Here is a 23,043-nt window from a genome sequence, read left to right on the forward strand (position 1 = left end):
CTGATTGTAAGTCTGTGAGCAGTGGCATGCCACAGGGATCAGAGTGAGAACCCTTGCTGTTCGTGATCCATATTAATGACTTCAAAGTGAATGTGAATCAGATGGTAAACTGGCTACAGCACTAGCAGATGGAATTTAATCCTGGCCAGTATGAGGTATTACATTTTCGGAAGTTAACCAGGTTTATGATATCTGTAGGAAATGGTGACTCACTAAGGATTGGTGTTGAATAGGGAAATCTCGTGATTCAAATCCATAGTTCCCTAAAAGTGGCAACACATGTAGATTGAGTGGTAAAGAATGGTGTATGGCATGCTAGCCCTCATTGGTCAGGGCATAGAAATAAATTTGGGATGTTCTGATGCAATTTTACAAAACATTGTCTAAACTGCACGAAGTATTGTGTGTAGTTCTGTTCCCCACACCATGGGAAAAGAGTGATTGCATTGGAGAGAGCACAGAGGAGATTCACCAGAATGTTGCCTGGATTGGAGGGCTTCACTTGTGGAGCGAGGTGGGATAGGTTGTGTTTCTTTTCCCTGGAGCAAAGGATGCTGAGGGGTGTCTTGATGGAGATAATGAATAAGTGTAAGAGACATATACTGGGTAATCATTTTTCCCATGGTAGGTGAATCAAAAATGAGGGTGCATAGGTTTAGTGTGAAAGAGATTTGAAGGAAATGCTTTTAATACAGAGATTGGCTGATTTAGGTTTAGGCTTATTGTCACGTATACTGAGGTACAGTTTTGCATGCTATCCAACAGATCAGACATATCATACATAAATCCAATCAAATCAAACTCAAACACAATAGAGAGAGCAAAGGGCAAAATACAGAGTGCAGAATGTAGTTTTCAGTAATATATCACATCGGTATCGGATGGGAGCAGGAAGAGGATGGAATGATCCTGTGGGACAAATCTTTGATTATGTTGACTGCTATTCCGAGACAGTGTGAAGTGCAGATGGAGTCAATGGGGGAAGTCCGGTCTGGGTAACTGACTGGGCTACATCTACAAATCTCTGCAATTCCTTGCGGTCTTGGGAAGAGTTGTTCCCAAACCAAGCTGTGATGCAGCCCACCAGTTAGCTTTCTATGATGCATCTCCAGCAGTTTGTAAGACTCACTGGTGACATGCCAAATTTCCTCAGTCCTCTCAGGAAGCAGATGCATTGATGTTCTGGAGCTCACTGACCGAGGAGGTTGTGGAGAGCACACTATGCTTGAGAGGCACATACAGTAAATGGGCAAGTAATAGAAGGATAGAGTCTGAATGCAGGTAATTTTTGGTTAGTATAAATGGGCAAATAAAATCAGTGTGGACTTGGTGGGCCAAAGGGCCTATGTCTCTGCTTTACTCTCTATGATTCCATGACATCTGATCCTCGCCCAATCAGATGTGTTGGCCAGTTATGCTGCTAATTAGTCAGAGAGTCATTCAGCTACTCCTGAGGATAGCTAACAGAATTTAATTGTTCATTGCTACAGGAATCAAATGCAAGGGTAAGAAGGTTATGTTTCAGTTATACAGAGAATTTTCCTGACCAGGGTGCACAATATTGGTTTCTTTATTTAAGAAAGGACCTAAAATTATTGGTTTAGATTCGTTTATTGTCACATGTATGGAGGTACAGCGAAAAGCTTTTTGTTGCATGCTATCCAGTAAGCGGAAAGACAATGCATGATTACAATCAAGTCACCCACAGTGTACAGATATAGGAAAAAGGTAATAACATTTCATGCAAGATAACGTCCAGTAAAGGTCGATTAATGATAGTCCGAGGGACTCCAATGAAGTAGATGGTAGCTCAGGACTGCTTACTAATCAGTGATCGGATGGTTCAGTTGCCTGAAAACAGTTGGGACAAAACTGTCCCTGAATCTGGAGGTATGCATTTTCACACTTCTGAACCTCTTGCCTGATGGGAGAGGGGAAAAAAGGGAATGTCCATGGTGAGAATCATCCTTGATTATGCTGATGGCCTTACTGAGGCAGTATGAAGTGTAGATGGAGTCAATGGAGGGAGGTTGGTTTGTGTGGTGGTCTGGGTTGCGTCCATAATTCTCTGCAATTTCTTGCGGTTATCGCTGGAGCTGTTCCCAAACCATGCTATGATGCATCCGAATAAAATGCTTTCTACGGCGCATCATAAAATATATATATATATTCCTTTATTCGTCCCACACCGGGAAAATTTACAAAAATGCTGTCAATGGAGCGGCACGGTGGCGCAACGGTGGAGTTGCTGCTTTACAGTGCCAGAGACCTGGGTCCCGGGTTCGATCCTGATTACGGGTGCTTGTCTGTGCGGAGTTTGAACGTTCTCCCCATGACCTGTGTGGGTTTTCTCCGAGATCTCCGGTTTCCTCCCACACTCCAAAGACGTACAGGTTTGTAGGTTAATTGGCCAGGTATAAATGTAAATTGTCCCAAGTGTGAGAAGATAGTGTTAATGTGCGGGGATCGCTGGTCAGTGCGGACTCCACGGGTCGAAGGGCCTGTTTCCCCACTATATCTCTAAACTAAACTAAACAGTAGAAACTGGTGAGAATTGTTGGGGACGTGCCGAGCTTCCTAAGCCTTCTACGAAAATAAGGAAACAAGTCAGAGAAAGTTTTCTAGATATATTATTACTTGGATGTAGCCTTTCAGCTGGAATTTAGAAAAGTTAGAACCGATATGATTGAAACATATGATTGCGGGATTTTGGTAGAATCCGTGGCTGCTGTTTGCTCTCGGGGAGGATCTATAACCAGGGTCCTTGTTTGCAAATAATGAGTTGTTCATTTAAGACGGAGATGAAATGGAAGTTTATGTCTTGTCTTTGGGATTCTGCCTAAAAAGGCAATGGAAATGGGGTTTTTGAATGCCTTTAAGGCAGAGGTAGATACATAGCATGTCAAGGCATGGAGGGTAACCAAGTAGGTGGAAAAATAGAGCTGAAGTTACAATCAGATCAGTGCAGATTTTATTATGTGGTGGAGCAGCTTTAAGGCAATGAGCAGGCTGTTCCTGCTTCTAACTTGTTTGTTCCTTTCCATGTTTGTAAACCAGAGTTATATAAAGAAAGAACATTTTGATATTTCATCTAATCTTTCCCTCTGGAAATTATCCTGTTGTCTTGAACTAATATGGTTAGTTAAGCTGTCAGAAAAGCTGTTTGCACAGCCATTTCTTTGGAGATAATTATGTTTCCCAGCAACAGGCTATTGTATATGTGTACAGGTGAAATTGGGCAGTGTTTTGGTGTAAATTATTGAAACATAATTGGCAAGCTGTTTGATACCACACCAAATTTTTTCAGCACTTACATTCAATTAGCTGCAGACAAACCAATTTTACTCTTAATATGCTATTATAGCTATTATGCTATTGATAATTCTTGCTATCAAGTTTAGGTCAGTTTCAGTTTAGTTTATTGTCACGTGCACTGAGGTATAGTAAAAAGCTTTTGTTGCATGTTAACCAGCCAGTGGAAAGACAATACATGATTACAATTGAGCCACTCATCGTGTACAGATACATAATAAGGGAATAACATTTAGTCAAGATAAAGTCCGTTCAAAGATAGTCCAAGGGTCCCCGATGAGGTAGATAGTAGTTCAGGACTGCCTTATGGTTATGGTAGGATGGTTCAGTTGCCTGATTACAGCTGTGAAGAAACTGTCCCTGAATCTAGAGGTGTGCGTTTTCACACTTCTGTACTTCAGATTCAATACCGACACCATTCAATTTTAGGGTTCCTTTGAATGTCGTAGTCTTTTCAATGGTGTTGCCATTTAGAACTGAACTCATAACATTTTGTACTGGTTGTCAAATCAAACGTGTCCTGGGTCCTTTCTTTTCTATTGTAAATCATTTGCCTGAAGCCTGAATTAGGAAGGGAACTAGTGTCACAGTCGGCTTCAAAATTAGTGTGTATCAAAGTATGACATATGTTGTGTGGGACTGTGGCCAAGGAGCAAAGCCATTAGATTGATCATAGCACCATAAAGTAATTGAGTCCTACAGAGGGGAAACGGGCCCTTCGGCTCAATTTGTCCCTGTCGACCAAGATACCCATCACTGTGACTGCAACTAATATATCTCCAGGGCAAGACATTAAGATGGAAAAGACTTGCAGTTTCAGGAGAGCTCACACACCCCATCTTATTGTTGGCAGTTCATGGTGCCCAACATCCTAGACTGATCTCCCAGTGTGTAATTATAACCCACCTGGTAGAAAGAGCAAATACGCTAATAATTGAATGCTAAGAAATGGACTTACTAAGATCAGATGCACTACTGTCAGAAATACAAGAGGAAAACACTGTACTTTTTCCTTTAAATTGCTTAATTGCTGGAGGGGATGTTTCCACTAGTGGGAGAGTCTAGGATAGAGGTCATAACCTCAGACTTAAAGAACATTCTTATAGGAAGGAGATGAGGTTGGTGAATCTGTGGAATTCCTTGCCACAGAAGGCTGTGGAGGCCAAGTCAGTGGATATTTTTAAGCCAGAGATAGATAGATTCTTGATTGGTACAGGTGTTAGAGGTTATGAGGAGAAGGCAGGAGAATGGGGTTAGGAGGGAGAGATAGGTCAGCCATGATTGAAAGGCGGAGTAGACGATGGGCCGAATGACCTAATTTTACTAATATCCCTAATGACCTTAAATTTTGCTGAATTTAGTCCTAAACCTAGCAGAAATCCAGAGGTGAATTCCCTTTAATACAAGAATATAATGCTGAAGCAAATGATTATCCATGATCTAATGGAAGACAGAGCTTGCATGTGTCTAAGTGCCCCGCTTATGTTTCTATTACTTATCTTCTTTAAAATATCTCGTGTTCGAATCTAGAGATGTATTTTATCCCCGGAGGTTCAGTTCAAATCTAAATAAGACACATGGGGTTATTCTGTGTGTGACCTGAAAATGTATGAGGCAATAGTTATGGTAATCGTGCAGGATCAAACCAACCATTCATAATGTACTCTGGATCATGCTGCCTTCTTGAATAATTCAAGCTGGCATTACTAATACTTAGTTTCGGCCTCCCACCTTCCCGAAGGCCACAGAACGGTATCATGAAAAAAGAGGTATTTCATATTTTCTAACAGCATAGAAGGAGGCATACAACTCATTAATTCTATGCCAGCATGAATCCCATTGCCTCAATTATTTCCCAGTGACCCATTATCTCTCACAAGCGTATTAACTCCTCTACACCCATTCGGGAATAATTTACATTAGCCAGTTAACTTCTTTGGAAGTTGGTCTGAAGAAGTGTCTCAACCCGAAAAGTCACATATTCCTTTTCCCCAGAGATGCTGCCTGACCCGTGGAGTTCTCCAGCATTTTGTGTCTACCTTCGGTGTAAACCAGCATCTGCAGTTCCTTCCTACATAACATCTTTGGGATATGGGAGGGAACTGAAATGTCAGGTGGAAACCTATACTGTCAAAGGGAAAACATACAAACTCCACACAAACAGCATCATCAGGATCAACCCCAGGTTGTTGAAACTGTGAGACAGCAAATCTACTTGGTGCTTACAATGCTGCTGAATATTTTCCTATCACCCTTTTCCATAAGCCAATAGAAATTAAAATACATGTATTCTGACCTACAGTTTCAGAGGTTTGAGCCTCGCGTATCACCCTGGTGTGATTTCATAACTGGTGTCTTGCTGGTGTGCCAGCTGTTTCTGCTCTGGCTCACTCCAAGCCTGAGACCTCCAGCTCTTTATTAATAGTTATGTTTGAGGTGAGCAAAGGTCTTGGGAAGCTTTTGTATTTCCAAATGATAGCCTGTTCTGACGCTATCGCATCCCTATTGAAGCACTCGTGGGAATGCGCCGAGTATTTTCTACTTTCCATGTTTGAAATGAGTTCAGACATGGCAGACTCTCATTGAAGTTGATGTTGTCATACAGTCAGGATGAGATCAGGAGCATCCAATTATTTTAAAAGTCTCTGCTCCAGTATCAAATGAGTAGTGTGGAAGGGTTCCAATCCCAAAATGTCAGCACATTCTCTGAACAGATGCCACCGTCGTGCCTGTGTATCCCTGAGCTGCTGGACTCCCATGTGCACAAGCAGAGAATGTTTTCCATCAGGACAGAACAAATTGCAGCAAGTGTTGTTACGCACTGTTGGAAATGTGGTTCTCCATAGGTAGAAGATCACAAGCCTAATGCAGCTGGTGGGAGATTGATCTCATGCTTGCGATCCCTGCTGAAAGTGTGGCCTGGAAACCCATGCAAAATAACGTGATAATCTCAAATGTTGACTTCAACTAATGATACTTTTTGAAGTCTATAATCTACAGTGTTTCTTCTGGACCATCGCTGGAGGGTCTAAATTACACAGCATTGTCAATTGATTGCTCAAATCCCACAATCCATCTTTAAAAGCCAAGTCAATGGATATTTTTACGGCAGAGATTGGCAGATTCTTGATTAGTAAGGGCATCAGGGGTTATGGGGAGAAGGCAGGAGAATGAGGTTGAGAGGGAAGGATAGATCAGCCATGATTGAATGGCAGAGTAGACTTGATGAGCCGAATGGCCTAATTCTGCTCCTATAACATATGAACATATGAATTATGAACTTATTAGTATGAATTGTTTTAATGGAGTGTTTTTATGAATTGTTTTGATGGAGTATTTTCAGCTTCTGCATGGATACCTCTTTCATCCAATCGAGATTTCTGTTTGAAAACAAGTAAACAATTGTCATATGAACTAACTAATTGATCATTAGATGAGCCGCAAACTGTTTGATTGTAAATACAATGCATTTTAAATGGAAACCCTGCAAGCACAATGTAAGCTTGGACGTGCTCAAAGGGAGATGAGTTGTTCTTTAGATTTATTACATCAAGTGCATGACATTGGTGATATTCCTCATCGGGATAAGGTTGCTGCTGTAACCAGAATTGTTACTGTGTTAGAATGAAATGTCTTTCCTCACTTAGCAATGCTATCTTTCACCTTGAAGCGAAACACCTCAGAATTACATAAATCAAACTGAACAATGACTGGATGCGAGCAAGAGATTTGATCCATGCATTGTTCCACAATCATGTAATGTCCATTAAAATGTTTCCTCTCAAGACACATGAGTAATCTGAACTGACCTCTATCTCTTCTATCGTTTGCCTTCTTCCAACCTTGCAGAGAAGAAATAATGGTGACTTTAATGTAAGCACAAATGCATGGTGCAAGCTGAGTGTGCAATAGACAATATGTGCAGCAGTAGGCCATTCGACCCTTCGAGCCAGCCCCGCCATTCACTTTGATCATGGCTGATCATCCAAAATCAGTACCCCATTCCTGCCCTCTCCCCAGATCCCTTGACTCCACTCTCTTTAAGAGCTCTATCTAACTCTCTCTTGAAAGCATCCAGAGAATCGGCCTCCACTGCCTTCTGAGGCAGAGAATTCCTCAGATTCACAACTCTCTGGGCGAAAAAGTTATTCCTCATCTCCGTTCTAAATGGCCTACCCCTCATTCTTAAACTGTGTTCTGCACTCCCCCAACATCAGGAACATGTTTCCTGCCTCTAGCGTGTCCACTCCCTGAATAATCTTATATGTTTCAATAAGATCCCCTCTCATCCTTCTAAATTCCAGTGTATACAAGCCTAGTCGCTCCAGTCTTTCAACATATGACAGTCCCGCCATCACGGGAATTAATCTAGTGAACTTGCGCTGCACTCCCACAATAGCATGAGTGTCCTTCCTCAAATTTGGAGACCAAAACTCCGTACTCCAGGTGCGGTCTCACTAGGGCCCTGTACAACTGCAGAAGGACCTCTTTGTTCTTATACTCAACTCCTCTTGTTATAAAGGCCAACATGCCATTAGCTTTCTTCACTGCCTGCTGTGCCTGCATGCTTGCTTTCAGTGACTGGTGTACAAGGACACCCAGATCTTGTACTTCCCCTTTTCCTAACTTGACACCATTCAGATAATAATCTGCCTTATCCTCCTTATGTGAGGATAACCTCACATTTATCCACATTAAACTGCATCTGCCATGCATCTGCCCACTGATCCAAACTGTCCAAGTCACCCTGCATCCTTATAATATCCTCCTCACAGTTCACACTGCCACCCAGCTTGTGTCATCTGCAAATTTGCTAATGTTACTTTCAATCCCTTCATCTAAATCATTAATGTATATTGTAAATAGCTGCAGTCCCAGCACTGAGTCTTGCGGTACCCCACTAGTCACTGCCTACCATTCTGAAAGGGACCCGTTAATCCCGACTCTTTGTTTCCTGTCTACTAACCAATTTTCTATCCATGTCAGTACCCTGATACAAAGTGTCCTAATTTTGCCCATTAATCTCCTCTGTGAGACATTATCAAAGGCCTTCTGAAAGTCAAGGTACACCACATCCACTGGCTCTCCCTTGTCCATTTTCCTAGCTACATCCTCAAAAAAATCCAGAAGATTAGTCAAGCATGATTTCCCCTTCGTAAATCCATGCTGACTTGGACCGATCCTGTTACTGCTAACCAAATGTGCCGCAATTTCATCTTTTATAATTGACTCCAGCATCTTCCCCACCACTGATGTCAGGCTAACTGGTCTATAATTCCTTGTTTTCTCTCTCCCTCCTTTCTTAAAAAGTGGGAATAACATTAGCTACCCTCCAATCCACAGGAACTGATCCTGAATCTATAGAACATTGGAAAATGATCACCCAATGCATCCATGATTTCTAGAGCCACCTCCTTGTGTACGCTGGGATGCAGACCATCAGGCCCTGGGGATTTATCAGCCTTCAATCCCATCAATCTACCCAACATCATTTCATGCCTAAGGTGAATTTGCTTCAGTTCTTCCATCACCCTAGGTCCTCTGGCCACTAGTACACCTTATTCGTGTCTTCCTTAGTGAAGACGGATCCAAAGTACCCTGTTCAACTCGTCTTTCCTTGCTCCCCATAATAAATTCACCTGTTTCTGTCTTCAAGGGACCCACATTTGTCTTAACTATTTTTTTCCTCTTCACATACCTAAAGAAGCTTTTACTATGCTCCTTTACTGTATATTCTTGGCTAGCTTACCTTCGTACCTCATCTTTTCTCCTCATATTGCCTTTTTAGTTATCTACTGTTGCTCTTTAAAAGTTTTCCAATCCTTTGGCTTCCCACTCTTCTTTGCTTTGTTATACTTCTCTTTTATTTTTATACTGTCCTTGACTTCCCTTGTCAGCCACGGTCGCCTCTTACTCCCCTGACAATCTTTCTTCCTTTTTGGAATGAACTGATCCTGCACCTTCTGTGTTATTCCCAGAAATACCTGCCATTGTTGTTCCACTGTCATCCCTGCTGAAGTCTCTTTCCTGTCAATTCTGGCCAGCTCCTCCTTCATGCCTCCATAGTCCCCTTTGTTCAACTGTAATACTGACACTTCCAATTTTCTATTTTCCCTCTCAAATTGTAGATTAAAACTTATATTATGATCACTACCTCCTAATGGCTCCTTTACCTTGAGTTCCCTTATCAAATCCGGTTCATTACACAACACTAAACCCAGAATTGCCTTCTCCCTGGTAGGCTCCAATACAAACTGCTCTGAGAATCCATCTTGGAGGCACTCCACAAACTCCCTTTCTTGGGATTCATTTACCTAGCCGATTTTCCCAGTTTACCTGCATGTTGAAATCTCCCATAACCACCGTAGCAGTAACTTTACTACATGCCAATTTTAACTCTTGATTCAACTTGCACCCTATCTCCAGGCTACTGTTTGGGGGCCTGTAGATAACTCCCATTAGGGTCTTTTTACCCTTACAATTCCTCAGTTCTATCCATACTGACTCCATATCTCCTGATTCTATGTCACCCCTCGCAAGGGGCTGAATTTCATTCTGTATAAACAGAGCGACCCCACCCCCGCTGCCCACCTGTCTGTCTTTTTGATAGGATGTATAGCCCTGAAGATTCAGTTCTCAGCCTAGGTCCTCTTGCAGCCATGTCTCTGTAACTCCCATGACATCAAACTTGCCAATCTCTAACTGAGCCTCAAGCTCATCCACTTTATTTCTTATACTTTGCGCATTCAAATACAACACTTTAACTTCGGTATTCACCTCCCCTCTCACACCGGTCACGATTGCCCCTGACCTTACTCTCTTATACCTTCTCGAACTTTCCTTCCCATTAATTGGGGAGTCTTTTGTAACTTTTCCTGTACCCACTTCCCCTTTAACTCCATCTTTATACTATCTTTAAAGGACCGAGGAGAGGGACAGAATGTGTGTATGTGAGGCCCTTTGAGATTTCAACTCCTGGGGCACATCAAATTATTTGAGATAGAATTCCCTCCCAAAGCTAAGAGGATCATTAGTTTTGCCTGAAAGTGTGCAGTTAAATGCCATTGAATCCGAGACCGTTGGAGACATTTCTCCACATAGTTTCTCTTGAAATCACACCTTCCCAAGCCACCAATGGATCTACCAGGCAGCACCCTTCCGGAGGTCATTGGGCCTGATCTTTACTCGCCTCCAGCTCTTCATTCCCCCCCCCACCTCTACTTTCAGTCTTAAGAAGGGTCCCGACCTGTAGATGCTGCCTGACTCCGCTTATCACTCCAGCACTTTGTGTCTGTCTCTGGTATAAACCAGCACCTGCAGTTTTTTGTTTCTACTGGTGGAAGCGAATTTCACATGTGCACAACTTAAGGAGTATTGTGCCTATCGGCTGTCCAATTCGCAGGTCTTTTGCTCACGTTGTTCACATTCATCAGATGCCTTGCCAGGATCTTCAAAGTCTCCTGGACAGCATCGGATTATTGGCAGATGCTCATAAAAATCCAATTCTCACCATGAACTGAATTAGGGGTGACCTGAATAAAGAAAGTGAGAGGGACATGAAAGCAGGCACTCCGTGCCTGAATGCACTGGTGGAGCAGTAATTAATGCACGTTGATGAGCCCAGAACCTGCCTGTTGTATGAATCATTGACATCGCCCAAAAAATGGAAAGTTACTGTGGCAGTGGGCTGGAGTATAGCCTGCTGAAAAAATGAACATACTTTCTCTATAATAATACACTGTTGGTTTATTTTAGTTTAGTTTATTGGCACGTGTACCGAGGTACAGTGAAAAGCTTTAGTTGCCTGCTATTCAGTCAGCAGAAAGACAATACATGAACATCGGAGGATGAGTGGAGACCTGATAGATGTGTGGGGCAGGAAGACATGATGCAGCTCTACAGGACTTTATTTCAGCATATTTGGAGTATTGTGTTGGAAGAAACTGTAGACACTGGTTTAAACCAAAGATAGACACAAAAAGAAGGAATAGTATAGGAAAATAACTGCAGATGCTTGTACAAATCGAAGGTATCAAAAAATGCTGAACTCAGTAGGCCAGGCAGCATCTCAGGAGAGAAGGAATGGGTGACGTTTTGGGTCGAGACCCTTTCATCAGTCTAAAGAAGTCTTCCAAACAAGTCATTTTCAGTGTATAGATACTTGAGAAGCCAACACATTTCTTCTCCGAAGATAGACACAAAAAGCTGGAGTAACTCAGCGGGACAGGCAGTATCTCTGAAGAGAAGGAATCGGAGATGTTTCAGGCCGAGACCCTTCTTCAGACCATTGAGTCTAGGGATTTGAATCTGCACTTCAAGGATATGTCGCGGGATGTAGAGGCCTTCCCCACTCAATTTGAGAGTAATTGCTTCGTGCTTATTCATCCCATAAATATATATTTATTTTGATTTTTGAGTAGTAATTATTGCATTGTACTTTGTGCATTTACAAGACTCAGGCCACAAGAGTTGTAATAAATTCTATGTGAATGTGGAACACTCAGCTTTGTAATTAGAACGTGGTAAACTTCCTCCGAATCAGGTTGAGCAACATCTCCAAGCGTCATAGGGGAGAGTGACGTCGTTGTTTTCTTTATTTCACTTTCCCATTAATTGAAGTACTGCAGTGTTGATAGAACCTGCCTGGCTTACTGAGTGCATTTGAATACACTTGACAGATTTTTAGCTGTTCTGTGAAAATTAACAGGAACTCGGTGACGGCTGTCAAAACCCCTCCTCACAGCCAGAGCAGAAAGAGCATTATTTGAATTTTGAACAAAACATCATTTCCAAAGCCCACCGAGATATATCTTAAGATGTCCCAGTCACTTCAGATTCTAGGTAATTTGCCTAAAGATGCAGCCTCACCAGCTGTGTACTCTTTTCAAAATCAAACAGTCACGAAGAATTATTTTTAACTTTCATATACGTAGGTTTTGGCTTAAATTTGTTCATTTTTAAAAAACATAAACACTGAGCAGTCATCTTCCCTGCTGGTTTAGTTAGTAAGTGCTGCTCACAGTGTGATACTGTGCTTCACAGATCAGAAGAGTCCTAAGTTTAACCTGGAGTCTGACTTTAATGATCTCGGCCGGGAATTGCAAACATATTTTAATTGGCAACTGCCCCCTTGAGCAATGTAAGGCAAATTTTCCTGGGATTCCCATTTCTGCGGATACCGTGAGATAGTAAGATTGGTCTCTGTTATGAATCCGTCCCTAATTAATAATTGGTTACCGATGCACAGATACTCACTGGGCTCACATGTCGCAAAGAACTATTTTGATTTTCTTTCCTTTGCTGCAGAGAGGGAAGTGATCTAGTCTTCTTTTTGCCTTAAACAGCACAACTAAGATCAGGAAGATGAGCTTGTACATGTACAAAATCATGCTAAATCTGCACCTATGAACAAGGCAAAGCTAACCCGGCAGCTCAAGGAAATAAAAATGCACGTTGTTCTTCCAAAATAAATCCAGAAGCAATGAAATACATCTATTGATAAATCATTAATCAAAAAAAATCTTAATAATTGCTATCATTCATGATGTCTCTGCCTTATCTCACAATTTTTAGGTTCAAATCTCACCTTAGAAATCACAGGAACAGTTAGAGATCAGTTATCCCATCTAATCTGTCCTGTCACTCTAATGAGATCATTTACTCCATGTATCCCAAATGTTTCTGTTTCTAAGTATTAAAAATCAATCGTCTCAAGTTTTACATATTTAATTGAACTGGTCTAAATCGATTTGGGATTGTCACAATGCTTTAGGTGAAGACTTGCTTATTACTAACACCATCCCAAGCAACCTATTTGCAATGTCAAGTCTATGTTTTTGTATTCTGAACTTTGACGGTGGACATGACCTTATCATCTTAAATACCTCAACTAAATTGCCTCTCATTCCACCAAGTAAATGCAAAATCTCTAGAGACCAGGACATATTCAAGTCTAAGACCTCATTGCATTACTGCCCCATTGCTGAATGCTTGGGGGTGCCCCAGCTTTCGAATGCAACTTTACGTTGAGATCCCATTTTATCTCTTGGGCAACTTCAAATAATCTACTTTCATAAGCATTTTTTCATGTCGAATTGTGGTATGGTACAATGTGCAACTTAACTTCGCAGTTACCTTTATTGCAGCTGTGTAACCATCCACCAAAAATATTTATTGCAAAGAAAGCATTTTGGTATTAGCCCAACATATGAAAGATGTAAACCAGAACTTTTTTGTTGGGTGTTGCCTGAAGTGTGCTGAAAAGATTGACAACAAAATTGACATTAGATTTGAAGAGATGTGGCACTATATTTCAAGGGAAATGTGTTGCATGTTTGAAGAATATGTCCATAAATATATCAGTGCAATTGATGCTGGTGAATCAGCAGCTCCTGCTGCACCACCCAATAATCTTTAGCCTGTTGTGTACTGTCATCAAATATCAATTTTAGCCCTTTTAAATACAATAATCCCTTGCAATTGGTTTTAACAATCTTGGAATTCTGCACTGACTCCCTCTTTTAATCACCTAGAAAATAAATGTAGATTATTCACATAATAACATGTATATTATCCATTCTGACATTATCTTTTAAAAGGGTATAATTTGTCATAACCTAGTACTTTACCCAAACAATATATTTATAAAGTCAAAGATCTTGATATCAAGACTGATTTTAAAGTATCAATACTTTGTGGATAAGGGAATACAAGGGAATAAAAGGTTGTCAATATGAAGATCTTCTGTAAAGTATTCAAATGTTGCTTGACTATAGATCCATGCTTTTCTGTAATCACAATAAGTAGAAGTGTCTACTACTTCATGTGTAGGAAGGAACTGCAGATGCTGGTTTAAACCAAAGATAGACACATAAAGCCGGAGTAACTCAGCGGGTCAGGCTGCATCTCTGGAGAGAAGGAATGGGTGACGTTTAAGGTCAAAACCCTTCTTTAGTCTGAAGAAGGGTCTCGACCGAAATGTAACCTATTCCTTTTTTTTGTGTCTATCTTTGGTGTAAACCAGCTTCTACAGTTCCTACCAACACAATGCTCCAAATACGCTGAAATAAAGTCCTATAGAGCTGCATCATGTCTTCCTGCCCCACACTTCTATCAAGTCTCCACTCATCCTCCAATGTTCTATTACAAACACTGCATGTGTGTGCAGCTCGTACTGCCGGTAGCGTTGTGGTAACGCTCCCTGTACACCAGGGAGCAGGGTAATGCAGGCAGCGTTGTGGTAACGCTCCCTGTACACCAGGGAGTAGGGTAATGTGGGCAGCGTTGTGGTAACGCTCCCTGTACACCAGTGAGCAGGCCCAGCTCTATATCTCATTCCCTTTCTGCATCAATCCTACACACCATCCCCACTCTCACTGGCAGCTTTACCAACCTCTTGCTTGTATTTAACGTGATCTTCTCCACCCAGCCTAGGCTGAACCTGTCCTCCTGCTTTGATTATGTATCTGTTACGGGTCAGGTGCCATGTCCTTGTGTGTGTGTGCTGTAGTCTGTCCGTCCCCCTCCTGACATGCAGAGTGCCCATCTTGATGAGTAGCTCGCACCTTTCGGTTGCCGGATCTCCTCAGGTTCACGTGACGTTGTCTGCAATCTTCTCTTCTTTCCTGCCTCCACTTTGGTCCTTCACCCTGCATGAATCTTTCTTTTCATGCTTGCCATTATTTCTCAATCAATATCAACACGATTTATTTAAGCAGCATATCCTGTAGAATTATGATAGCAAAGCAATAATCACAAGAAAATTACTGATCACTTGTCCAGAAATTAATTTCTGATCAGTTACATTAAATGTTGTACCATATTAACAATGATGTGTAAAATTATGACATTTAAAAGACACTTGGACACGTGCATGGAGGGATATGGGCCAGGGGCAGGCTCGAGGGACTAGCTCTGGGTTCGGAAACTTAGTTGGCATGGACAGGTTGGGCCAAAGTGCCTGTTTCCATGCTACTTGGTTCTATGTCTCTATGACTCCACGATTAATGTAATCCTTCCAAGCACAATCATGTATAATGAAAAACATCTCATGTCACTGCATAACTTGGCTGCGTACAACTTGATATAACAGCCTTTGTACCTAGGGTGACCATTTATCACCGGTGACCGTCTGTTATTAGAACCATCAAGCTAACGATTTGAAAGCAGCTAGTCCAAGAGCAGAACATGAGGCTGTTCCCAATGGATTTTATTATTTACACTTTTGCATTGCAATCCACAGTTTAAAAAGTGTTTACTAAATGATGAAGATGTTGTCATGAGTGATTATAACACCATTAGAATTTCTTTATCAATACATTCCCTGCCAAGTGCACTTTAGGACTGAAACGATTCTTAGACGAGACGAGACGCAATGAGTAGTAGCCAGTAGTTTGTGTAAAAGATTGAGATTCTTGCAATGTACAAAACAACAGAGAGCTTGCAGCTTTTGGTTGATGAGTAGTTTGATGAGTAGCTCACGGCTTTTGGTTGCCGGATCTCCTCAGATTCACATGACGTTGTCTGCAATCTGTTCTCTTCTTTCCTGCCTCCACTGTGGTCCTTCAGCCTGCATGAATCTTTCTTTTCATGCTTACCATTATTCCTCAATCAATATCAATACCATTATACCCCAATCAAGTTCACCTGATTTCTTAACTAATCAAAAATTCCACAGCCTTTTATGACCTTAGTGACCTTCCAGGTCATCTTCTCATGGTAGTTCAGCCAATGATTACCATTATCTTCACCAGACAGATCATTCGCATTTGATTTGAACCTATTCTTCTTGCAGACCTTCAATCTGAATAATTGTTCCACTTAATGACCATTCAATTTTGGTCTGCCTCATCTTTGATTGCAAGCTGTCAAAATAATAAAGAGATAACCAATTGTATTGATGGTTATTGCACAGAAAAGCTACATTGTCTGAGAAGTATTTGCACTCTTGGCTTATTTCTGCAGTGTCTCCCAAGGTAATTGCAAACCCTTACTTGCAGTTAACAGAAACAACAGCATATATAGGGTTTATATATTAGCTACATATTTCTTCAACACTTAACTCACATAACCAAGTTTCTCATCCTACCTTACAAATGTAATTTTACAATAATTCACAAATAACAGATCACCATTAAAACTGGCATCACTAACTCACACCTAATAGGCTCATAATATGCACATGATCAATGGTAGGGCTTTTTAATTTACAGCTTGATAATGCACTCCATTTCATAGGTTGGGAATTAAAACTATATTGAACACTGGCCATTATTTTCGTATGCTTTGCTTGGATTAATCTTTTTAAATAACAAGACCAACAGATTAGTCAATGCCAAGAGATTTATGGCTACTAACATGTCGGAAATAATTTTTACCCTATATCGCTCACCATCCTGTGTTTTTTCTCACTTTCCACAATTCTTTCCCTGATCACAATAGTCTGACCATTACTAATACTTAATATATTTAATTGTGATCCCTTTGCCTTTCTGAATTATGCTCCTGCCTACTAATCCGTGACCTGGCATTCAGCAATAATGTTATCCCCAAAACTCGGCATATTTCCAACTTCAGACCAAAATGTTTCTATTGAGTTCTCACAATTAACTCTTGCCCAATTTAGCCATTCTGAGGTCAAATGTTCATTTCCTCATTGAAGATAAAGAAAATCATAACATCTCCTTGTAAATTCAGACATAAAACTAAATCAGTGATCCTTTTAAACCTATCCATCCAAAGATATCTTTGTAAAATATTAACTCTCCTTAGCCTTCAACTGAATACATCTAAGATGGACACAAATGTATCCATAATGTCTCAAAAATAGCCACGTGTTTCAATTTTTATCTTGATTATTTCAAAATTAGTCCTTCCATGGCCAAATGCCATGGTGATTTAAACAATTATCCATATGTCCTTCTAGAGCCACATTAAACATTCCATATTCTGCTATTATTAAATGAATATGTATGTCTGAGACCCATTCTTCAGTTCAAATTCGCCATGTATTTCCACAGGCTTATTACTTCCCTGTAACCATTCATTTCTGTTCACTAACAGCAGTATCACATCTTCATACCATGCAAGACATCTCGTGCTAGTCATCTTTTGGCATTCAGGTACTCTCCAAAATGTATGCAGTGTGTTGAGATTGTGCCTTTCATCTTGTCTCAGACAATTCCTTTAAAGGTTCTTGGACAATGGTGACAAACCTTTTCAATCAATTAAGTACTTCCGATTCCAAATTCAAAATCTAACTTATGTCAGAGAGCTATGCAGCACACTAAACAGGCCCTTTGGCCCAACTCTTTAATGCCGACTTATTGTATCTGAACTAGTTTTGTCGATTTGCATTTGGCTCACATCCTCTAAACCGTTCATATCTGTGAACCTATTTGAACGTCTTTCAAGCATTGTAATTGTACTTTACCACATCTTCTGACACCTCATTCTAAATACACATCAACCTCCTGTGTGAAAAACATACCATTCAAGTCCCCCTTAGATCTTCCCCTCTCACTTTAAACTATACCCTTTACTTTTAGATTCACTAGCCTGGGGGGGGGGGGGGAAGTGTGACTATTCTCCTTATGTAGGTCCCTTGTGATTTTATTAAACCTCCATTATGTCACACCTCCTTCACACCAGAGAAAACATCCTTCCTATAGTATGGCAATCAGAACTGCACATGATATTCCAGATGCTGCTTCACAAAACTGTCTTCTGGTGAACCACACCCAGATAGTTTAATCCCACTCACAATGGAAAAAGAAGCCATTCACAGGAGTAAATTTTCTGTATGTGATTGAGAGGATACATCATTTTCAAGATGTCTGAAAAAATTGGCCTGTCGAACACAGTATTTGTGCGCAACACTTTTCTCACAAGTTATTAGGATATACTTGTTTGAGTAAATTAAATCACAGGATCGTGCCAGAAACATCACAATATTATTATCTGCTGTTATGTTTTCATTTCAGTATTCCAAATCTAAACATTGTTGGCTGACAGATTTTGTCAAAGTCCTATGTTATTTCCCCAATTAAAATGTTATTCCTTTCTGTACTGTTTACCCGTAGAATCAAGATTTTCGATCAAGATCTACCATTTCCTCAGATTTCTTTTAAATATCTTTTTGATGGATCTTTTTTGGAAAATACCAATTCTGGACCTCTTAACAACATCAATATTTTGTTCTAAAATATAAATGCCACTTGCTTTAAAATCATTGTGGATGTCCATGGGGAGCTCAAGAAATTAATTTGTCTCCATAGTAAAGTTTTTTATTTTTGTGCCTCATCCAAATTTGACAATTGCTAATTGAAACATATAATATTATAGTATAAGCAATATAAGAGAAAAGAAGCAAAAGAGTATACATTTGAGACAAGAAAAATAAATTTAAATCAACGTTTGTTTTTTTCTCTAGAAACCTTTGCAAATAATAATAAAACTTAAAAGACATTATCAACACATTGTCTACAATGTACATCAATGTCTACATCAGTAATGTGTATCAACATTTACAAGAATGATCCCAGGAATGAGTGGGTTAGTCTATGATGAGCGTTTGACGACACTGGGCCTGTACTCACTGGAGTTTCGCAGAATAAGGGGAGACCTCATTGAAACAAACAGAATAGTGAAAGGTTTGGATAGAGTGGATGTGGAGAGGATATTTCCACTAGTGGGAGAGTCTAGTAGAAGACATCATAGCTCCAGAATCCACATCAGTCTGAAGAAGGATCTCGACCCGAAACGTCACCCATTCCTTCTCTCCCGAGATGCTGCCCGACCTGCTGAGTTACTCCAGCACTTTGTGAATAAATACCTTCGATTTGTACCAGCATCTGCAGTTATTTTCTTATATAGCTTCAGAATTAATGGACGATCCTTTAGGAAGGAGATGAGATGGAATTTATTTTGTCAGAGGGCGGTGAATCTATGGAATTCTTCGCCACAGGAGGCTGTGGAGGCCCAATGGATATTTTTAAGGCAGAGATAGATAGATTCTTGATTCGTATGGGTGTCGGGGTTATGTGGAGAAGGCAGGAGAATGGGGCTAGGAGGGAGATAGATCAGCCATGATTGAATGGTGGAATAGACGTGATGGGCCAATGGCCTAATTCTGCTCCTATTACTTATGACCTTATGACTACTTATTATTACTTATGACCTCATGATCAACGGTGAAATTAAACTTCCATGATCATGCCAAAGGAAAATAGAAAAGTAGGTGAAGCTCCATACATCTTTCATAGTCACCCTGCTTCTTGAAGACATGCTGCTATAAAAGATTCTGCAACTTTATTTCTACTTAAATTGCACAGAATTTCTCCCTTTGTCGCATCCTATTCCTTGGTACATAATTAGTTTAGACAGAACATAAGATTAATTCATATTTCCTCCTCCTACAGTTTTAACAAAGATTCAAAAGCATTTTCACTTCCTCACTTATTCACCCACACTGTCTCACTTGTGTAAATTGAAAGGAACCCAAAAGTCGCCAAACCTTATGCGACATACAAAACTCACAGGAATTCACAAATTTTAAATCAGCTAGAAACAAAAAATTGGCTTACACTCAAGGGTAAATCAGACTGGACTACTTAAAACACAGTTATACACGCTACCTAAACTAAGACCTTTGTGAAGACTTTTAAACATAAAAGGAAGGAATGCTGTAAGTTATTGATCATGCAAAGACATAAATTCAAATGCCCCACATCAACCAAACTCGAGCAGCCTCGAAGCTTTCTCACTTTCTAATCTCTGATCGATATCAGGATTCAGATCATAAAACCTGTTGGCACTACACTCTCTGGCAATGTGCACCATATTAGCAAATTTGTTGTTACTAATTTAGTTTAGTTTAGGTTAAAGGTACAGCGTGCAACCTGGCCCTGTGGCCCACCGAGTCCGCGCCGACCAATGATCGCGCTTACTGACACTATCCTATACACTAGGGACAAATTAAATTTGCACCAAACCAATTAGCCAACAAACCTGCATGTCTTTGGACTGTGGGAGGAAACCGGAGCTCCCTGAGAAACCCACACAGGTCATGGGGAGAACATACAAACTCCATACAGACAGCAACAATAGATCGAACCCGGGGTCTCTGATGCTGTAAGGCAGCAACTGCGCCACCGTGCCACCCCCTGATATCCGTACTAGGATAATAGCCTGTATTTACCAGTGGGTCCGCTGTTTATCTTTTGGTATTATTGGTTCAGATTTTCTTTCTATGGATGCGTAGAAATTAAGGAAACACTGCTCTCCTGGCTGCTGTATGGACAATTCCACATGTAGTATGAAACAAATTGATTTACAAAGCTGTAAGCATAATTAGTGGACAAAAAATAATGATTTTAACAACAGGCAACAAATTATGTTTGTTTTCATTGGGAATGGACACGGATGCGCAATAAAACATCAGATGTTGGGGGTTAAAGGTTATGGCAACTGACAACTGGGAAACTACAAGTTTGCTCCCTCAGCGCCTGCCAAAATGAGATGAAAATATTGAATTTTTAGTAGGCAGATTATCAGCTCATTGAGGCTGCAGGATTATTTTTGTGTGTCATCTCAGAGTTCCCTGATTAATTAGTACATTTTGTAGAAAAGCAGCAAAGGAGAAGAGAACAGATCCACCACGCCATTCACAGCAGGAATTAAAAGACATTATTTTAATGTTAGTAGCTTTAATCACACTGCAGCCTAAATAATATCTTTGGGTGACATATAACAGTGTGAAGCATGGCCACCTGGGACAAGGCAGGAAGCACTGCTGACAATCCTGATGCTCCTTTTCAAGTGAATTATCATAGTGTAGATAACATAAAAATGGTAATTACTGGAGCCTTTCTTTTTATCTATATGGCCAAAATATTGCTAATGGCAGGTTTTCATAAATCTGCTCACAATAATTTTGAGACATGTTAACTTGGCTTTAATTGCATGCTTTGTGCGGAATGAGGATTATCAAGCACCAGCGTAATGATCAAGATGAATCTCCTTGACAGTCCACAGCTTCACTTTGTCATTTCACTGTGAGATGTTGTAATCTTTCTCCCAGTCAAACATTCCTCATGCTTTGTTAACTACCATAACAGGGTGCTTCTTTGCAGCTGTTACCCAGTGGGATTTAAGTCCTGCCTCCGACTCTTTCCTAGCTGGGACCTCTTCATTTTCTTGGCACTTCAGACATAGATAATCTCTCTTTTATTTCTGGGCTTTCCAGATATTATATATCTTTTAAATATAAATACATATTTTTACCATTTACTTGTATGTCACAAAGCCACTTTGGCACCAATGTTATTTTGGTTTGCTACAGCAAAAATAAATACCAGAACAGACATTTGATTTGACCTACTCCATCCTGTTTATGAACTTTGTAAAGGGTAGAAGCTCTCCCCTTCGCAAACATTGGGGTCAACCCATTAAAGCTCGGTCAGAAACATACCAGGTGCTTTCAGAAATCTGAACTGTCCATGTGCCAGTTTGACATATTCTCGTTTAGCCTCCTTCTTCTTTACAAAAAGCACCCACTGTATTGAGGTTATATCAAGGAAATATTCCAAGAAAACTCAGAAATAAATCAATGCCATTTAATCCATTAAATATGTTCTGACAGTCAGTAAGATCATATCTGATCTGTAATTAACCTCTTTGGTTAATACTCCTTGACAATTTGGAAGTGGCTAGATTACCAACATCATTGTATCTATTGTTCTCCTCATTCCTCTCTTCCCTCATCTAACTCCAGCAATCCCTCATCACTTGGATCCACCCATCATGTGCCAACTTTCTACTAATCTCCTTCCTCATTATGCTGGTTATATCCCCTCCACTCTTTTATCCAGAGAGTCTTGAAATGAAATGTCGTCTGTACATTTCCTTCCACAGATATTGCCTCACCTGCCAAGTTCCTCCATCATATTGTTTTTTGCTCAAGATTCCAGCATCTGCAGTGTCTTAGGTCTACCAACATCAAAATCTAATATTAATATTTCAATTCCTTGCTTGCCCAAAGATTCCATCGATAAAAAGTAAAATTGGGATGGTACAAAATCACTGGTAAACTCATTTCTTGTCAGTTTCCACTAGGCGGATGATGTTGAGCTCTGCTCAAGGAACGTGGGTTTGCAGGCTGAGATAGCATTGTAATTGCCCATCCCTAGTGGCTCTTGAACTGCCCCAAGCCTCTAGTGAACTGCCTTCTTGAACCGCTGCAGACTTGAGACGCTACTGACCCACTATGCTGTTAGGGAAAAAGTTTCAGGATTTGGACCCAGGGACGGTGAAGAATCAGTGATATATTTTCAAGTCAGGATGATGTGTGACTTGGAGAAAAACCTCCAAGTGGAGCAGCAGCGGGAGATGTCAAGGTAGCCATTGATTAGATAATTGAGTGCTCAATAAATTGCCTAAATGAGCCTCTATGAGTATTTCTCATCTGTTCATACTGTGGATAAAGACATGAACATTGGGACAGTTAATGGAGGACACAAAGTGCTGAGGTAACTCAACAGGTCAAGCAGCATCTCTGGAGAACATTTATAGGTGACGTTTCAGGACAATAGTAAATTGTGGTTGTGATGATTGGCCTCCAACTACCACAACCATCTTATTAGTTCATGGTAATTATTATCTTAAGTTCTTACTTGTTATGATTCCAAGCAACAAGTTGGCCATTAGAAAAAACATGTTTTGTTTAAATAGATT

At 40.5% G+C, this 23,043-nt stretch overlaps 1 protein-coding gene across 7 annotated transcripts in view; it reads left to right on the top strand.

Annotated features, from left to right (window-relative positions):
* Window positions 1–23,043, top strand: part of celf4 (CUGBP, Elav-like family member 4) — a 1,071,661-nt gene that overhangs the window by 862,529 nt on the left and 186,089 nt on the right. The window lies entirely within an intron of this gene.

Source organism: Rhinoraja longicauda, chromosome 1 (assembly GCF_053455715.1).
Source record: "Rhinoraja longicauda isolate Sanriku21f chromosome 1, sRhiLon1.1, whole genome shotgun sequence".
Taxonomy (NCBI): Eukaryota; Metazoa; Chordata; class Chondrichthyes; order Rajiformes; family Arhynchobatidae; genus Rhinoraja; species Rhinoraja longicauda.